Source organism: Chrysemys picta, chromosome 3 (genome assembly GCF_011386835.1).
Source record: "Chrysemys picta bellii isolate R12L10 chromosome 3, ASM1138683v2, whole genome shotgun sequence".
Taxonomy (NCBI): domain Eukaryota; kingdom Metazoa; phylum Chordata; order Testudines; family Emydidae; genus Chrysemys; species Chrysemys picta.
Genome location: NC_088793.1, coordinates 12,490,903 through 12,511,223, shown reverse-complemented (window position 1 = coordinate 12,511,223; position 20,321 = coordinate 12,490,903). Strand labels below are relative to the sequence as shown.

The 20,321-nt window shown below is 43.4% G+C and overlaps 1 long non-coding RNA gene across 1 annotated transcript; it reads left to right on the top strand.

The window, feature by feature from the left end:
- The first annotated feature begins 12,255 nt into the window (after positions 1-12,255).
- LOC112061427 (uncharacterized) lies at positions 12,256-18,520 on the top strand. The gene is made up of 3 exons (XR_010599341.1): positions 12,256-12,375; positions 14,462-14,589; positions 18,295-18,520. It is a non-coding gene; the product is annotated as an uncharacterized LOC112061427 (long non-coding RNA).
- Positions 18,521-20,321: the final 1,801 nt, after the last annotated feature.

Sequence of the window (20,321 nt, the reverse complement as noted above, 5' to 3'; positions counted from 1 at the left end):
CGTCACTCACTAAGGAGCAGGGAGTGATGCCAAATCTATGAGAAAGTCAGGAGCCCCTGGGACAGTTGTTTCTGTTGAGTAGTATGGACAGTGTATTAACAGTGCTCGTTACTAATGGATCCTTTTCTCCCTGGTGTTTAAAGACAGACTTGAAAAGATTCAATTCAATGATTTCTCCTCGGTGTTTACTAGAGATGAAATCACTTATGAGCGGATCTAGAGATGGAGCCTTAGCTATAGCCCAGGGACAGTGTGGTGCTGGGAGACAAGGCAGAGGCTGCAGTAGTAACAACGTTCCAGGCTACCAGGGCCGGATCCAGGTTTTCGGCCGCCCCAAGCGGTGGAAAAAAAAAAAAAGCCGATCAGCACTTCGGCAGCAGCTCAATCGCGCCACTTCATTCTTCATTCTTCAGCGGCACTTCGGCGACAGCTCAAAGAGGAAGAGAGGGACTGGGGGACAGCAGGTTGGTTTCTTTTGAGGTGCTCCCCTTTCCCTGCAATGATCTGTCCCTTCAGTGACTCAGCCCTCCAGCCAGGTCTCACATTCGAGTCTATGCGTTCAGGGTATGTGCAAAGAGTTCAACAGTGGGGTAGCCTTCTGGATTAGGCATGGGACCCTGGCTTCCCCTTTTGGATTGGGGGCATCTCGTGCCTGGATCCTACAATCTTTTAGCTTATCACAGCCTTAAATAGGCAGAGGCTGTGGTCTTTCAGTGATTCTCTTTGTTTTAATACAAATAAAGTTCAGCAGACTGTGCTTGTGATGCAGCAGATTCCCCAAGAGATCAGGGAAGACTCCCTGGTGGCAGGGCCAAGGAGAACAAGGAGGTTTTATTTAAGTATTTCAGGACCAAAAGAGATTCTAACACTGGTACGGGCCCATTACTCTATGGAGATGGTAAAATAATAATAATGATACAGAAAGGACAGATGTGTTCAATAAATATTGCTGCTCTGTATCTGGAAAGGAGCACAATGGAGTACAACTATCACCTGTAAGAGTTTCCTGGACTGAAGGGCCATACAATAGGTGTGAAAACAGCTGTCTTGATCACCAAATAAAAGCAGAGACGTCCAGAGTGATATACAGGAGTTTCAATAGACTGAGGTACGAAGTCGGCTCCTGAGGGGGAAAGGGATGTGAGAGACACACATGCTCTGTGACAGGTTTCAGAGGGGTAGCCGTGTTAGTCTTTATGAGCAAAAACAACGAGGAGTCCTTGTGGCACCTTAGAGACTAGCACATTTATTTGGGAATAAGCTTTCATGGGCTAGAACCCACTTCATCGGATGCATGAAGTGAAAAATACAGGGTCTGTGGGTCAGCACAAGGGTGATGTTAATAAAAGAGCCGACCAAATTCCCTGTGCTCTTCCCTCCTTCTTTCCTTTTCTCTCCTTTACCCTCCTCTCTGCCTCCCTTCCTTCCCCAACTCCCTGCCCTGCTCTCCTGTCTCCCCCTCTCCTTTCTCTCCCTGAACACTTCTCCCTTCAGTCTTCATCTTAACCCCTATTTTTTCTTATCTATTCGCTCTCTTCCATGTCTCATCTTTTCTCTCCTCCCCTAACTTCTCCCTCATTCTTCCCCCCCCTTTCTTGCTGTCCTCATCCCTAATTCCAGAAATCCTCCCAAATTGAAGTTCCCACAACCATAATGGTAGATAATTTCCAGGTGATTAACTAACAGAACACTACAGGGGACACACACTGTTCATTTGGATAACTAGTATGTCTGGATAAAGGGAATTTGGATAACTGGAATTATCCTGTACATTGATTTTAACTCAAGTAGTTTTAAAATTACCACATTTTCATTTGGACAAATAAATCACATGTATTAGTGCTACTTATCCATTAAAACTGGCAGGAAGGCGAGTTCCCCAGCACATCTTCACTGGAGCCCTGAGCGGTTTCTGAAGATAGTTAGAAAGATCATTCAGGTAGTTCAATGACACAAGGGGTTATGACAGCTGTGTTCTTCTCTTTCTGGATCTCACAGGCATCTCCCTAAATAGGACTTTAAAGGAAGAGTTATTAGGGGGATTATCTGACTTCATGATGTGAGTTTAGCAGTTGCCTAACAAGGGGGGGCTCTCAGTAGCCAAATAATAACTGCACAACTTGCTGTCTCTCTCAGACACGTATTTTTGCTTCAGTGACTGACAATTTAACCAAAACAGCCTGTTTTATACAGATTCTGAAGGCTTGGTTTGGACTTGGTAAATCAGAAAGTGACCCATGATTCTACTGAAGATTTGAAATGTCCAACTTCAATTTGAATGTTGGAATTATTGCAATTTTGTCTCTGGGAAATTCCATCATCTTTGTGCAAAACATCTTGTGTCATCCCAGTTTGCATAGGACACGTTAGGCCACAGTGGTTTGTGCAAAACGTCTTGGGACATATAACAAACATTTATTGGTTTATCTCAGGTCAGCAACTTACTTCTGGAGGACACTTCTCATTGCCCTCCCTGTGTTGTGTTCCTTGGCCAACTTGATAAGACTCTGTATCCTTTCCCATGTGGCAGTTTCTGCCACAGAGAGGTCAGTTTTGAAGTCTGGAGAGAGTCTTTATTTAAAGTCTTTTAGAATCATGGAAATATAGGGCTGAAAGGGACCTCAGTCAGAAAATGACCTATGATTCTAGTGCAGATTTGAAATGTCCAACCTCAATTTGAACGTTGGAATAGTTGCAACTTTGTCTCTGGGAAATTCCATCATCTTTGTGCAAAACATCTTGTGTCATCCCAGTTTGCATACGACACATTAGGCCACAGTAGTTTGTGCAAAACATCTTGGGACATATAACGAACATTTATTGGTTTATCTCAGGTCAGCAACTTACTTCTGGAGGACACTTCTCATTGCCCTCCCTGTGTTGTGTTCCTTGGCCAACTTGATAAGACTCTGTGTCCTTTCCCATGTGGCAGTTTCTGCCACAGAGAGGGCAATTTTGAAGTCAGGAGAGATTCTTTATTTAAAATGTTTTAGAATCATGGAAATGTAGGGCTGAAAGGGACCTCAATCAGAAAATGACCCATGATTCTAGTGCAGATTTGAAATGTCCAACCTCAATTTGAACGTTGGAATAGTTGCAACTTTGTCTCTGGGAAATTCGATCAACAGTGGTTTGTGGGAAACATCTTGGGACATCTAACGAACATTTATTGGTTTAGCTCAGGTCAGCAACTTACTTCTGGAGGACACTTCTCGATCGTCTCCCCGTCTTGTGTTCCTTGGTCAACATGGTATGACTCTGTATTCGCCCCACCTGTTCTTAAATATCTCTAATGACGGGGATTCCACAACCTCCCTTGGAAGCCTATTCCAGAGTTTAATTTAGTTAGAGAGTTTTCCTAATATCTAAGCTAACCCCACTTTCTGAAAATTAAGCCCATTACTTCTTGTCCTACTTTCAGTGGACCTAGAAAACAGTTGATTACCTTCCGTATTATCACAGCCCTTTACGTATTTGAAGACTGTTTTAGGTCATCCCCTCTGTCTTCTTTCCAAAAGACTAAACATGCCCAGGTATCTTCACCTTTCCTCCCAGGTCAAGTTTTCTAAATGTTTGATCATTTTTGTTGCTCTCCTCTGGACTCTCTCCAATTTGGCCACATCTTTCCTTAAGTGTGGCAACCAGAATTGGACACAGCACTCAAAATGTGGCTGCAGAGTTATATTAACCTTTTTTACAACTGCATCACACTGTTGACTCATATTCAAGTTGTAATCCACTATAGCCCCTAGATCCTTTTCAGCAGTACAACCACCTAGCCAGTTATTCCCCATTTTACAGTTGGGCATTTAATTTTGCCTTCTTCAGTGAAGTACTTTGCACTATATTTTATTAAGAGCAATTCTTCATTTTAGCAAGGTCCTTTTATATTCTAATCCCATCCTCCAAAGTGCTTGCAACTCCTCTCAGCTTGATGTCATGTGCAAATTTTATAAGCACAGAACCATTGTCCTGCTAGAACTAAGCTGCTCTAATTACCATACAGTAAAGCAGTGATGGACGGGGAGATGTCAGCAAACCAGTAAAGTGCCTGAACCCACTACTGCTTATTGCTAAAAGCAGCCAAGTCAGCAGGCTTAGCTTATCCAAGGAAGGAGGGGAGGGGGGTTTGGGTGCCAGAGGAAGGGCAGCTTGACCCTGCATCCTTCCTGATAAGAATTAGGTTGAAGTTGCTGATACCTGCATTTTAGAAGAGCAGGATGTGCCCTCAGGAATGTGTCTGTTAGGGTCTCAAGACTGCAAACTCGGGGAAAAAACACACCTGGTTAATCAATAATCAGAAGAAAACCTCTTGTTTGACCACTGAAACTGCTTGCTTACCAAGTTTTCTTTAAGGGACACGTCATTGTGTTACTAATGTATAAAATAAGGGGGAAACGTTTGCGGTAATGGGACTCTTCAGGACTGGACTCTCCTTCTGGATACATCTTCTGTTCCCCACCGGCAGCCGCTCTGACACTCATGAGCCACACTCGGCTTTGGTAATTAGCGAGGGTTGGGGGTGTTTTACTAACCTGTTGCGGACGTGTGTAAGTGCTTGAGACTAAGTAAAGTTTAGTTTTAAGTTCTCCTATTGGCAAGCTCAGGGGAAATATGGGGTTTCCATGTTTTCAGGGGATTTCCCTCCCTCCCAGTAAACCCACCAAATCCATCCCCTTCACTACCTCCTATCCCCCCTCTCTTCTATGCCTAGTCAGGAAATGGCACAGACCTAGTCCTAATGCAAACAGCTCCCATCAGTATCTGATTTCCCAATTCTAATGCCTGGCACCTACTTCCCTCTTCAGAACAATCGCCCCGTCCCCTCCCCGCCAACACACACACACACTTCAAGCCCCAGCTCCCCAATATATTCCCAAACAAGGGCTCAACTCAGTTTGGCACCCCCCAAATCCCCAGCACTCACATCCTCACTCCACCCAAACTACTGCCTGACTCAGACAATAGCTCCCTACTCCACCTCACAGAATGGTCCTGGTCATTGCCAACGTGGCCCATGTCAGGGAGTGAGGCCTGCAGCATTCTCAACCCCCTGAGGTGTCTGCTGCCAGTGGACCTCAAACCCCAAATTCCTTCCGTGTTCCTCTGAGTCCCCCCAGTCCCACCCCACATGTCCCAGTTTCCCAGATCCTCCCCCCATGTAACTCTATTCCCTCTACTTTCCACACCATGTGCCTCTGACCCTGCTGATCCCATCACATGTCCCATTCCTCTTCATCACACCCCCTCCTTCTTCTCCTTCAACCCCGCCTCATGTTACTCTAACTCCCAATCCCCAGACCTCAAATCTCCCCTGCCTCACACCTCAGGGGCGTTTTCAGAGAGGCCCCAATGGCCTCTCCCTCCCTTCTGTCTTCAGGCCTCCAGGTTGCGCCCATCTACACTCTTCAGCAGGCTGCCAATGGAGGCCGCTGCCCTCCCAATCCACAGAGAAACTGATGGATTTTCAGGGGGAAGGACAGGGCCCAACCCTGCATGAAGACTGAGCTCTGCTGGAGCCAGCTCTGCTGACTTGTGGGGAGCTCCATCAGCCATGGTCATGTTCAGATCCCGGCTTTGTCATGGCAAAGACTGTCAAAGTCATTTTAGAGGGACCTGTTGTGCCCTTGCTCTCTACGACACACAAAGGCTAGAAGAAAACCAGGCAGGCCCCGCTTCATTCCACAGAACTATGTATATTACTGGGCACAAAAATAGTAGGTCTGGTTTTCCATGGAGACTTCTGCTCAAACAATTTTGATGGCTACGTGATCCCAACGGTTTAAAAGAATATTACTCAATTCTTATACAGCACATGATGCCCCCACCACACACGTATATTCATGACTCAAAGTAGCCTCAATATTATGAAGCTTATTCTGTGATTTTCCAAGGATTTGACACATCTCTGTAATGGGATAAATGCATAAAAATAGGAAAAATAAAAAAACGATTCACTAAGAATATTAATCAATACTGTATGAACAAGGTGCACAAGTAATACACACACATACACATAGAGTTTGGTCCCAAGTCATTAGTATTTTTAATAGTGTCATATATGTCCAGGGATGAGCAAGAATCCTTTGCAGAACTTAGGGCTAAGCCCTTAAAACATGTCTAATTGCAGATCATATCATAGATTATAGGACTGGAAGGGACCTCGAGAGGTCATCGAGTCCAGTCCCCTGCCCGCATGGCAGGACCAAATACTGTCTAGACCATCCCTGATAGACATTTATCTAACCTACTCTTAAATATCTCCAGAGACGGAGATTCCACAACCTCCCTAGGCAATTTATTCCAGTGTTTAACCACCCTGACAGTTAGGAACTTTTTCCTAATGTCCAACCTAGACCTCCCTTGGTGCAGTTTAAACCCATTGTTTCTGGTTCTATCCTTAGAGGCTAAGGTGAACAAGTTCTCTCCCTCCTCCTCATGACACCCTTTTAGATACCTGTAAACTGCTATCATGTCCCCTCTCAGTCTTCTCTTCTCCAAACTAAACAAACCCAGTTCTTTCAGCCTTCCTTCATAGGTCATGTTCTCAAGACCTTTAATCATTCTTGTTGCTCTTCTTTGGACCCTTTCCAATTTCTCCACATCTTTTTTAAAATGCGGCGCCCAGAACTGGACACAATACTCCAGCTGAGGCCTAACCAGAGCAGAGTAGAGCGGAAGAATGACTTCTCGTGTCTTGCTCACAACACACCTGTTAATGCATCCCAGAATCATGTTTGCTTTTTTTGCAACAGCATCACACTGTTGACTCATATTTAGCTTGTGGTCCACTATAACCCCTAGATCCCTTTCTGCCGTACTCCTTCCTAGACAGTCTTTTCCCATTCTGTATGTGTGAAATTGATTTTTCCTTCCTAAGTGGAGCACTTTGCATTTGTCTTTGTTAAACTTCATCCTGTTTAACTCAGACCATTTCTCCAATTTGTCCAGATCATTTTGAATTATGACCCTGTCCTCCAAAGTAGTTGCAATCCCTCCCAGTTTGGTATCATCCGCAAACTTAATAAGCGTACTTTCTATGCCAATATCTAAGTCGTTGATGAAGATATTGAACAGAGCCGGTCCCAAAACAGACCCCTGCGGAACCCCACTCGTTACGCCTTTCCAGCAGGATTGGGAACCATTAATAACAACTCTCTGAGTACGGTTATCCAGCCAGTTATGCACCCACCTTATAGTAGCCCCATCTAATTTGTATTTGCCTAGTTTATCGATAAGAATATCATGCGAGACCGTATCAAATGCCTTACTAAAGTCTAGGTATACCACATCCACCGCTTCACCCTTATCCATAAGGCTCGTTATTCTATCAAAGAAAGCTATCAGATTGGTTTGACATGATTTGTTCTTCACAAATCCATGCTGGCTGTTCCCTATCACCTTACCACCTTCCAAGTGTTTGCAGATGATTTCCTTAATTACTTGCTCCATTATCTTCCCTGGCACAGAAGTTAAACTAACTGGTCTGTAGTTACCTGGGTTGTTTTTATTTCCCTTTTTATAGATGGGCACTATATTTGCCCTTTTCCAGTCTTCTGGAATCTCTCCCGTCTCCCATGACTTTCCGAAGATAATAGCTAGAGGCTCAGATACCTCCTCTATTAGCTCCTTGAGTATTCTAGGATGCATTTCATCAGGCCCGGGTGACTTGCAGGCATCTAACTTTTCTAAGTGATTTTTAACTTGTTCTTTTTTTATTTTATCCGCTAAACCTACCCCCTTCCCATTAGCATTCACTATGTTAGGCATTGCTTCAGACTTCTCGGTGAAGACCGAAACAAAGAAGTCATTAAGCATCTCTGCCATTTCCAAGTTTCCTGTTACTGTTTCTCCCTCTTCACTAAGCAGTGGGCCTACCCTGTCTTTGGTCTTCCTCTTGCTTCTAATGTATTGATAAAAAGTCTTCTTGTTTCCTTTTATTCCCGTAGCTAGTTTGAGCTCATTTTGGGCCTTTGCCTTTCTAATCTTGCCCCTGCATTCCTGTGTTGTTTGCCTATATTCATCCTTTGTAATCTGTCCTAGTTTCCATTTTTTATATGACTCCTTTTTATTTTTTAGATCGTGCAAGATCTCATGGTTAAGCCAAGGTGGTCTTTTGCCACATTTTCTATCTTTCCTAACCAGCGGAATAGCTTGCTTTTGGGCCCTTAATAGTGTCCCTTTGAAAAACTGCCAACTCTCCTCAGTTGTTTTTCCCCTCAGTCTTGATTCCCATGGGACCTTACCTATCAGCTCTCTGAGCTTCCCAAAATCTGCCTTCCTGAAATCCATTGTCTCTATTTTGCTGTTCTCCCTTCTACCCTTCGTTAGAATTGCAAACTCTATGATTTCATGATCACTTTCACCCAGGCTGCCTTCTACTTTCACATTCTCAACGAGTTCCTCCCTATTTGTTAAAATCAAGTCTAGAACAGCTTCCCCCCTAGTAGCTTTTTCAACCTTCTGAAATAAAAAGTTGTCTCCAATGCAGTCCAAGAATTTGTTGGATGTTGCATCTGTGGCTCACAGAGGAGTTAGATTGAGTAACAGCAACAGTTGCTAGCGGAGCTAACCACAAACTCTCACTCACTTGTGAAGTAATTTCACCTTTTATCAGTTTCTTCTGTATTATTTGCTTTATTCCTAGAAGTCCATAGCAGATAGACAAGATCAAGCTGGGACTTGATTGGCAGCATAATGTCGATTTTAGAAACTATATACAATATAGAACTATATAGGAAAACAGAACCCTGAAGTTTGAGGAAGTTTCATTACCCAGGTGATGTCACTAGAAAGAGTACTGAGAGTATTTTGGAGAAAGTTGTGTATTTGAAAGAAGTTGTCTGAGAAGCTGGTTGAACCATTAATGTTGGTTTTCAATAAGTCTTGAACACTGGGGAAGTTGCAGAAGACTGGTAGAAAGCTATTATTGTGCCAGAACTTAAAACGAGTGAACAGGAAGCCCTGGGTTATTATAGGCTTGTCAGTCTGACATCAATCACAGGAAAGATAAAGGAGTAGTTGATACAGACAGGACTAATACAGTATTAAAGGCAAGTAACAGAATTATTGCCAATCAAACGGGTTCATGGAAAAGAGGTCTGGTCAAACTAACTTAATATATTTTATGAGAATACCAGTTTGGGTTATGAAGATAATGTTGTTGATATAATATACTTAGTCATCTGTAAGATATTTAACTTGGTACCACAGGACATTTGGATTTAAAAAATGAATTATATAAAACTAACATGGCATACATTAAATGGATTAAAAGCTGGTTAACTGGTAGGTCTCAAAATGTAATTGTAAACAAGGCATCATTGATGGGGTATATGTCTGGTGGGGTCTGGTAGGGATTGGTGAATATTAAAGAGAAAACATATATATATATATATAGAGAGAGAGAGATCATAGCTCATCATGCTGCAACATTAATGGCACTGTAAAAGAAAACAGCTGTCCTCTCTGTACCCTTACCTGGTTATTCTCTACACTTCATCTGCTACTTAGAAGGATGGCTACCTATGTTATGAGATCTCTTCAGAAATGCCAGTCAAATGGATCGTCAGGTGAAATGGCCGAATAGCACTTATGAGATTTCAATGGGCTTCACTTTACAGGTTTTCACTTTCCATTGGTTTCACAACATATCAACACAGCGTATCACGTGGTATACTGAATAATGAATAATCACTGATAAAGAGAATGAGAAGTGACAGGGCTAGAGCTGCAGCCAGGGAAAATGAAGGAAATTTCCAAACTTTTGTAATGGAGTCAGTACTTAATGGGATCCCAAGTAGGTTCAATGAGGTAGAACAACTGTACCCCTGATAACGGTTAGTTTTTCACCAAGTGAAGCAGAGCTGTGAGTATTAACGGCTAGACGCTTAGGGTTTGTCTACACTACAAGAGCTACAGCAGCATAGCTGACCTATAATCCTCTAATCCCCTAATTCAAATGTGACCTCAGAGGGAATGTCTACACAGCAACTAGACACCCGTGGCTGGCCTCAGGCTGTGGGGCTGTTTCACTGCTGGTTAGATGTCTGATACTGGGGCTACAGCCTGGGCTCTAGGACTCTGTGAGGTGGGACGGTCCCAAAGCTTGGGCTGCAGCCGGACCCAGAAGTCTACACAGCAATGAAACCACCACAGCCCGAACCCCACGAGCCTGAGTCAGCTGCCATGGGACAGCCCCAGTTTTTCCTTTTTTACGATGTAGACATGCTCATAGAGCATCTGCAATATTATTTTATTATTAAAAATTCTTAGCACTGGGGCAACTCTGCTCCCACCATATGATCAGGTAAAACACAGCACCCCTTGAGCAGAGCTAAGGGCCTTTTGTTTTAAGTCTTTATGATAAGGGGACCAGCTGCCTGAATCATGAAACTTTATCCCTAAATAAGTAAAGCAGAGACTTGTTCTACAGGGTGGCCTCCGATCTTCCGCTCAATGTGCGGATGCTTCTTCCCAGAAATCGTGACTTGGTCTCATTATAAATGAGAACCAGGTCTTGGAAGTTAAAATAAGAGGAAAATTGAGCTAACAGCCAGAAGATGCCTCATGCAGTTTGCGATAAAACAACCATATCATCAGCATATAGTAACAGCGAGATAAGTCTACCTTTAATGTTATTACTTTATAACATCCACTGTATATTAATAGCTAGAGGTGCTAGAAGGCATCCCTGGTGTTCTCCCCAAGCCACTGGGAAAACATTCTCCATTGCCTTTACCCGACCCACAGCACTCTGGTGCAGAGCCTCCAAAATGTTCAGAAGTCTTAGATCCATACCCATCCTTCTTAATTTTGCCCAAAGATTGTCTAGATCAATAGATCAATAGAATCTAATACCATCTTTAAAACTCTTATAGTAGCATACAGTGTGTACCCTTAACCACAGTATATTTATAAATCATAGAGGAGAAATTAAAGCCATTATCAATTGTGGCTCTAACTGTTTTTGTCTAACTTCTCTGTGTGAATGGCAAGAACATAGCAGGGAAATAATAGGTGTGAGGTGGCAGTCAGGGTGATGTGCCCGCTCTTTGTGTCCACTCTCGGCAGAGAAGCATCAAGGACCCCTTGACCTTTCTCTGTGGAGAACGTAGCAGGTGAGAAGACCAGCACCTTCCAACAACAGAGACAGTTGAAATAGAGGCACTGACTGGGAGATGAGAGGGACAGCTCACTGCCCTGTCACAGCTCCCTATTGCCCTATGGATGTCCTCCTCCCCATGGATTCTCATTCTTCATTCACTTCCCTCAACTTTTCTATTTGGTGCTTCCAAATGGGAGGAAATGCGGGGAAAGAGGAAGAAGGTGAATAGGAGGGCGTCTATGAAAGGGTCTGTGAAGCTTTGTGTGGGGGGTTGTATTTTGTAGGCTCTGAACCCTGGTTAGAATGAATCCCCCAGGGAACTTGGAGGTGTCATACAGCTCTATAGAACCCTTAGAAATGTTCTTACATTTCCCTGGCTGCAGTTTAAGCCCAATCACTTCTTGTTCTCTATGTCCTGAAAGAATGAGACTAATCCTGAGAGGTGCTTGGCACGTTCAAATGCCACTGGCTTCCCTATGTTTGATGCATTAACATTTTATGTCTCTACTTTAGATAGTTATCGTTAAGGCTGATGCTTTTTATGACAGAAAAAAGAAAGGAAACCTCTTGGTTTTCTACGATCACTAAATGTTAAATTCCTCATTTAGATACACAGCAAAAAATCCATGGATTCCTGGCATACAGTATTTATAATGTTATTCACTTTATTTCTCATAAATCTCTCTTAAAAAGGATTTTTAACCTCTTTGGAATGCGTTTTAATGCATGAAATTAGTAAATTTCCTTAAATACAAGTAAAATATTGATTAAATATTGTACAAGACAATATGCACATGCCCTACTATAAATGCTTCCAAGGTATAGTTGTGTTCTGAAACTCTTCTCTGCAAAAGGACCCTCATTTCAATTTAATAGGAGGCTTTCCATTTTTTCAGAGAGCTTTCGATCAGGCAGTTGATATTTGCTAGTTGTAAATACTCATATTGTAACTTCCACAAAGCAGGAACTTGACTACTGTGTTTCCCTGAAATTCTCCAGGAATGTTTATGACGCTGTATAAATTATAATTATGATGATAATTATAAATAGATTGCAGCACAAATTTAGTAAATGTGACATTCTTCAAAAAAGATTTCAACAGATCAGTATTTCACAATCCCCGGCGCCCATAAATAGAGACTCTCCATCTCCTTTCTATCTTGCAGTGTCTTCTCTCCAGCAACACTGAGCTCCCAGGCAAACTTCAGCCATGAAGATTCTGTACCTGTTCTTTGCTGTCTTTTTCCTGGTGCTGCAAAGCTCTCTAGGTAAGATCTTAATGAAATGAAGCGAGAATATAGAAGGACAATCGTGAGTCTGTATTAAGATTTCTAAAAATAGTGTATCATAATTTTTTCAGCTTTTTTTTCAAAAGAATTGCATGGTTTTCAGCAGATACTTCACATTTCACTGGAGAATAGTCCTGGGGTGAGAAAGGTGTCTTTAACGTTCCAGTCAGATTGGCTGAACTATGACCTATAATACTATCACCAACGTTCTACCTTGTGGAGTCCTACAGGAATTGGTTCTTGCCACGACACTAGTTAAACATTTTATAAAGGACCTGAAAAAAAACCATACAATCATCACCTATAAAGTTAGCAAGTGACAAAAATTAAGGGACAGGGCACTCATAGAAAGGGATATGGATCACTTGGTAAACTGGGAACAAGTTAACAATCATACAGCTAAATCTAAATCTAAGGGTAAACAGTAGATGATACAAAATTACTCAAAGATAGTGAAGTCCAAAGCACAATGCTAAGAGTTACAATGGAATCTCATAAATCTGGGTGACTGGGTAACAAAATGTCAGACGAAACTCAATGTTGATAAATGCAAAGTAATGCACTTTGGAAAACATAATCCCAACTATACGTCTAAAAAGATTGGGTCTAAATTAGCTGTTACCACTCAGAAAAGAGATCTTGGAATCATTGTGGAGAGTTCCCTGAAAACATCTGTTCAACGCACAGCGGCACTAAAAGAAAATACTAAAAGAATGTTACGGACCATTAGGAAAGGGATAGATAATAAGACCGAAAATATCATGAGGCCTCTTTATAAATCCATGGTAATTAAATGTTGTGTGCAGATGTGGTTACCCCAACTCAAAAAAGATATATTAGTATTGGAAAAGTTACAGAGAATGGCAACTAAAACGTTTAGGGGTATGGAACAGCTTCCGTATGAGGAGAGATTAAAAAGACTGGACATTTTCAGCTTGTGTCCTCTTCCTCTGGCCTAACCCAATGAAAATACCCTTTGTTCTAGGGGATTCAAGGGTTTGGATTGAAGAGTTTGGGAACCTTCACTTGAGATAACAGGCTCGGTGCATATCCTTTTCCTCAGATGAAATGACAGACTTTTTATGAACTTGTATTGCACAGGAGGATACTGATCAGTACAAGATGCACATTTCTGGGGGACGAGGCTGGCACTGGGAATTGGCTGGTGTCGCTCTGCAGGATAATTCAGGAGTGTCTTGCTGGAAGTTTTCCTCTAATTCAGCTGGGAGTGACTTTAAATGCTGGGGGCTGTGCATGAGCAGGGCCAGAAGTGGTTGCTTTCACAGCGGAGCAGTGTAGGAGGCACTGCAGGTTGGAGACCTGAGGGAATACGGCTGTTCACTGGTCCAGATTGTACCCTGGGGAATGTCACCGTGGATACTTTAAGGAAAGCAGAGCTGAAATCTAGTTTAAAATAGTCTAATATTAATATCCTAAAGGACATTTGGGCCACATGATCATAAGGACCAGCCTGTCTGGAATGTTTAAGACTGGCAATTGGTCATTGAGTCAGTATTGCCAAGTGCTGAGTCTTCACAAGATTGTCTGTGCCGAGTCTCAGTGACAATCATGCGTTCTGACTGCAGGGACTTGTTTAAACCCTTCTCTTTCCAAAAGTACCAGCCACCCAACCCAGTGCTGAGCTGGTTTAACCCTGCTCAGCCAATCAGCATTTAGATACTGCCTAGTACATCAGTGTTTGGAATCAGAAAGAGTCAAAACCACGGCAGCAAAACCACTGCCCCACTCTTAGAAGTTGGTGATGCAGACAGCTGCTGCTTTCCATCCTGTACAGGGGTGGGGCTGGGAAGGACTCCCATGCTCAGTGCTACAGTTCAGAAGCCTGCAGCCAGGAAGCCAGCAGATCTCCTGAATTAACTCACTCTGCTCATTTCTTAGGAGCAGCCTTTGACTGGGCACGGGCACAGGAAGATAATTGGGTTGACTTGGCCTTGTCTCAGTGAATTGGAAATTCAGCTAATGGGAAATGCCCGTCATGCTGCAATCACAGCCCTTGTTTACACTTATATGTGAATGAAAATGAAGACACTTTTTCTTTGTGCAGGATACACCCGCTTCAACAAATATTCCATTGGTTGTGTTTATGCTCGGGGCTTCTGCCAGCATACATGTCCCCCCAATTTCAGACGAATAAGAAGTTGCGGTTTTGGGCTGAGTTGCTGTAGGAAATGGGTAAGTTCAGAATGCCACAAGGGAGACATTACTGTGTAAACAGAATATTTGTGTCACTAATTTCTATAGCTGCTGTTTAATGACCTTGGAGGCTCAGAGCACATGGCCCAACCCTGACATGGGACAAAGGAAAATTCTGTGCTGCCCTGATTCTGGACTATCTGGAGTTTCCATGTTAGAGTGAGAGTAATTGTATAGCTGCTTTACTCAGGCTGCCTATGGTCTGTCCACAACCCAGAGCAGCCCAGAGTCTCCCCAGTGCTCAGTGCTACATGTAAGCCATGTATTGCTCATGTATTGCAGTTACTCTCCACCACCCATTTTGAAGCCCCTCTGGCTTGCCAACATGGCATCATACAGACAATGTCTCTGGCCAGTCTGGCATCCATTTACATCATTGTTTCATTTAGGAATATGGAAAACAACGGGGAAGGACTAAAATATATTTCCCAAGAGAGAGTATGGGGGATGCGTCTCCTTTGTATCATTGTGCAGCACTTGTGAGATCAAAATGGCTGCTCTTTACAACAGTAATGCTTAATTTACCTAAAAGAAACATGTACAAGTATTGAGCTATGTTGAAGGGTGTGTGTGTCGTATCACAGTATAAAATGATCAAATCTGTCACAGAAAAATTAGAATAATCAGCAACACGGCTTCTGATTGACACTTATACTTTTAAGCCTTTCAAAAATGTTATGTCACTCTTTCAGTCATTGACAGAAGGATCCTAATTTCAATAACTACCCGAGGACACATTGAAGCATAGAATTTTCTTGGTAGCATTCAGCATAATGAAAGCTGCCAGTCTCATTCCATTATAATTCCTTCTTCTTACATACTTGTCCTTTTCTGGAAAGGTCTCCTTTGTGGATATCATTTCTCAATTTGAAAGGCCTCCTGTCCTCAGACTGAGACGAGTTGGTAGGACCTATTGTGAGTCTATCTGGCAAGAAAGAGAGCAGGGAGGCTGAGTTGACAAAAAGAAATGGCTTAAAAATGAAGCCTGTAAAAGCAAACTGAGATAAGCTTAGAGACGAGATGAGCAGAGGAGAATTTGGGAGCCCTACATGGAAGCAGCCGAGGGGAAGAAATGGTCACTCAGCCCCCGAGGAAGCATCTCTAGCCCAGAGGGTTTAGTGTTTTTATTTTTATTGTTATTTTGCCCCAGGTGGTGAAGAGTTATTTTGCCCCAGGTCGGGGAGATTTTGGTTCAGTGTGGGCGGTGGGGGAGGGGAGGGAGGGGCGCTAAACCACCAACCCAACAGGAGAAACGGAGACACTGGCCAAGTCTGATGATGAGAAGGTAAGCTGCACCCACACAGTATGGATATAATCATGATTTTCCCATAGAAAAAAAAGTTATTTTTAAATCATTCCACTCAAAAATGGAAGAACAATTAAACTCAAGTTGTTACCTGGACCTCACTGCACAGTCCATCCAGAATGACACAGTGTGAAAAGCTGGAGATGAACACAGTGATGAACATTTGAGGATTTCAGACAACCAGGTGCTTTGCAGCATTCTTGGACCTGTGTTAAAGAACATCTGGGTCCAGATGCTGCAAACATGAGGAGCCGTGTTCAGGATAAAATTGCTCCTGTGGGTTACGTGGGAAAGAGGCATTTTTGAGCACACGTGTGAAGGCTGTCATGCCTTCTGGGACCAGTACTCTGTGATTTGAACCAGAACCCTCCAGATCTAAATGCTCAATTGCCTTCAGGTTGAACAAAAGCTCCAGGCTCTAGATGGAGCCTGTAACCGACACATAGCCTCCACCGAGGGTAATTCATAACACACACTGACCAGTGGGTCACGCATGTATATTATCAGATATGCTCACTCTGCAATACAATTCAATAAGCACTAGTGCCTTTAAGGATTGATGCTACTTTCAGTCTTTATGGTAGCTCAGTACATACTCGATGCCTTTGCATTTCTCCTTTTAGAGCAATTACAAACCTTTGTGACTTCAGTGCTAGCATTGCTCAGAATTTCTTTTTACTGGTTTAAACATGTTTCCTACAGTTACGTTAACTTGGTCTCATTGCTTGTCTGTAGCCAATTCTATGTGTTTTCTTATTGTTAGCTGCTGGATCTCCCCTTAGTCTTGTACAAGGTGCCCAGCATGCTCAAATTAATATCGCAGCAGGGACGGGACTGAGAGAGGAAGTTGGGAGGGGTGAGAGGTTTTCCCACCTTTAGGTTTCTACACCAAAACTGCTACAGTGGCACAGTAACACCGCTGCAGCTGAGCCAAAGCGCTTCAGTGAAGACGTTACCTGCACTGATGGGAGGGGTTCTCCCATCTGTGTAGGCGCTGCAGCTCCCCGAGAGGTGGTAGGTGCATCAATGGGAGAATGCACCCATCAACCTAGCGCTGTCTTCACCAGCGGTTAGGTCGGTTTCATTGTGTCACTCAGGGGTGTGTATTTTCCATACTCCTGAGCTATATAGTTACACCAACCAAATTTCCTAGTGTAGACCAAGCCTAAATTACCATAGAGGCAGTTTTGAAGCAGGAGAAATGAAGATAGGAGCTCTGTGAAAAGGTGGAAGTACCCATACCAACTGTAAGAGGCCAATCAGTTAAGATGAGCTATCAGTAGTAGGGAGAAAAAAACCCTTTGAAGTGATAATCGAATCCACCTTTTCATGTTCTCTTTATGTATAAATATCTTCTGTCTGTGTGTTCCATTCTATGCATCCGAAGAAGTGAGCTGTAGCCCACGAAAGCTTATGCTGAAATAAATGTGTTAGTCTCTAAGGTGTCACAAGTACTCCTGTTCTTTTTGCGGATACAGACTAACACGGCTGCTACTTTGAAACCTGAATATGTACAGAGATTATCATCAGATAGGGAAGTACCATCTGAATAGGGTCAAGCTATTAGGCTTACGTGAGCTGGAAGACAGAATAGTCCAGGCATTCTTTAAGAATAACTTATTTATCCTCTAATTAAATATTTATTGTTTTAGTTTTAGCTATGAACAAAAGTGTGTTTGAAAGGAAAACTAAACATGGACGTGAGTCACATTGTTCTACATCTTACATATTTTTGGTTTTATCTTTCTATATACCATAGAGATTGTCAATATTTTTAAAATTCACAATTTTGATTAATTCCCTCAATGGAATTTCTAATTTCAACTTTTTTTAAAAGTTTGATGAACATTTCTATGATATTGTACATCATATTTCTAGCTATTTTTATACTTACCGGTAATTTGCCGATGTTCTTTTTTTAATCACCCAGCGACTTTATTCATTTATTTTTTTTTGGTTGTCACTTAAACTGTGTAGAATGTTAATAGGAAGGAGTTTTGTAAGGAAATCAGAATGTGACTCCTTTACTGGAGAGTTGGGGCAGAGGGAGGGGAGAGCCATCTTCAGAAGTCCAGCATATTTACTTCAGAAGTCACCCAGTACACATGTTTAAATATAATAGATAGAATCTGTTCTACAACCTTAAATAAGAGGAAGTTGGCATTTGGCTCATACTGTAGTAGCTCATGTATTAAACTCCGGAGGCTGAAGGTTCAATCCCAACCGATGTCAAGCAAAGTCTGTTGGAGTTACATCTGCTCACACTATTAAATGATGGGGAAATTCCTGCTCTACCTTGAATTTGAAATGTAACGTTACATTGTCCTTGTTTTAATGGCTATAAACATAGAATGTGAGATTTCTTCCCCTTTTTGCAGTAAAGGGAGTGAATGATGGCAGCAGAGATTGTCAATGCAGGATCTCTCGGAATCTGGCAGACGACGTCTTGCTTCTAAAATCCTTGGATGCTTTTCATCTGGGCTGGAAAGAAACTCGCAAGCCGGAAAAAATCCACAAGGGAGCCCTTGTGTGTCCCCCCCCCCCCGGCAATAGCTTGTTCTTCTCCTTTTAATAAAAGTAGCTGCTGGTTGTGGTGTATTGCAAACAAGCCTGTGAGTATTTTGATTCCACACAGGGGCTGTTTTGCTATTTCTTTTCCATAAAAATCCCTTCCTTCTGTTATCTTAACTACATATAAATAAAAGAAATGTTCACTGCCATATGTAAAATCCACCCAGGGGTTTTCCTAGACCAGGGGACATACATATTTATACGTTTCAGTGAGCTCACATGGATAAGTCATGACCTTTTCCTTGGTCCTTTGACAAAGCCGTTTGGTTTGTGTTGTTGTCAGAGGAGTGGGGTTCAGTCCCAGTTTGGTTGCACGGTGTGTAACGCCCACATCAATGCTCCACGGCCTGTCGACCCTCTCTCTGCTCCCCTCGCCTCCCAAACTTCCCCATCATGAGGTCCCTTTTCTTGTGCCTGAGTGTCCAGACCTTGCCCTGTGCAGCAGGCTCCCATGCAAGAGCCCGAAGGGCATTGCAAATCCCAAAGACCCAGGCTTATAGAAACCTGAGCAAATTTGCAAGTGAGGGTGTAACCGAGGCAGCCACATGGGGTCCTCCCATGGAGAGGGAGAAACAATGGAGCTCACAGCTGCTTTGCATATCTTTGCAGTAGCAAAATATTGTTACCCCGGGGACACCATTTAGGAAAGGCCTTCCCCCAACCCCGGCTAGTTTTGTACCAGATTTGTGTGAAGTGTGCAGCAGAAGGGAAGATGCTGCCCTTCCTCTCCCCACCCTCTCTGCCCTTCTCCGCTGTTGTTTGCAGCCATGCTGCCCTGCCCCCCACTATGGGGCCACCGCTGGCGTCGCTCCTCACCTGCTGATATGCTGCATAGAATGGGGTGGGGGCTGGTATCGGGATGTTCCCTTCCGCCTGCCCATTGCGGAAGTGGGTGGGCAGCGCACGCACCTCACCCCGGCCACTGATCCGCAGAGCTGCACCCACTGTGCCAACTAGGGACTGAGGGTATGGCTGAACCCTCAGTAGCAGCACCTCCTTGGACACAGCCCCTCCCTGCATCCTGAGTTACACCCTTCGACCCCTATATACCTTCTGCCTCCTCCTTGAGCAACACCCCTCCAGGAACAAAGCCCCTAGCAACCTCCTGCCTGGCCCCTGAAGTACACCCCCACCTGGAACCTGAGCTACCTCCATGTCTGCACACAGCCTCTAGTTACACCCTGCCTGCATCCTCAGCAGTTTTCAAACTTTTTGAGCTGACCTCCCCCCCGCTATATTTTTTGGTTGTGGGCCCACCACCTTATATACAAAATCTAGAGTTTTCAGGTGCCTAAGTAGCCCCAGGAATCAAGATTAATATTCCGCACACCACAGTTTGTAATGGTGCCCCTGAAGTTACTTCAATCTTTTCTCCACAAACCAGCTCCTTCTCTCAGTGCCCTTTCCTCCTGCCCTGAGCCCACGTCTTCCTCACAGCCCTTATGGTGAATGTATCAGGGACCAGACCTAGAGGGACTTGTCTTTATTGGGAAAGGGCATTGTGTGAGAAAAGGGGTTAATGTATGACCAGGGAAGAGCACAGGACTAGGACATAGGAAACCTGGATTCTGTGCCTATCTCTAGCCTGTTGGATGACCCATAGGCCTGCCCCAAGAGGAGTTTGACCAATTAGGGCAAGTCCTGGGGCAGAGATTGACATGTAACCTGGAGCAAGAGGTGGCATGTGACCCCCTCTAAAAGCTCCTCCCACTCATTTCTAAAGAAATATTATTTCTGTTTTTGAAGCATTACTGCTTGTGGGCCTATTATTGATCAGAGGCCTGTACCATGTCCTTTCAAGGAACAGCAAGGCTAACTCTGTATATTAGAGACA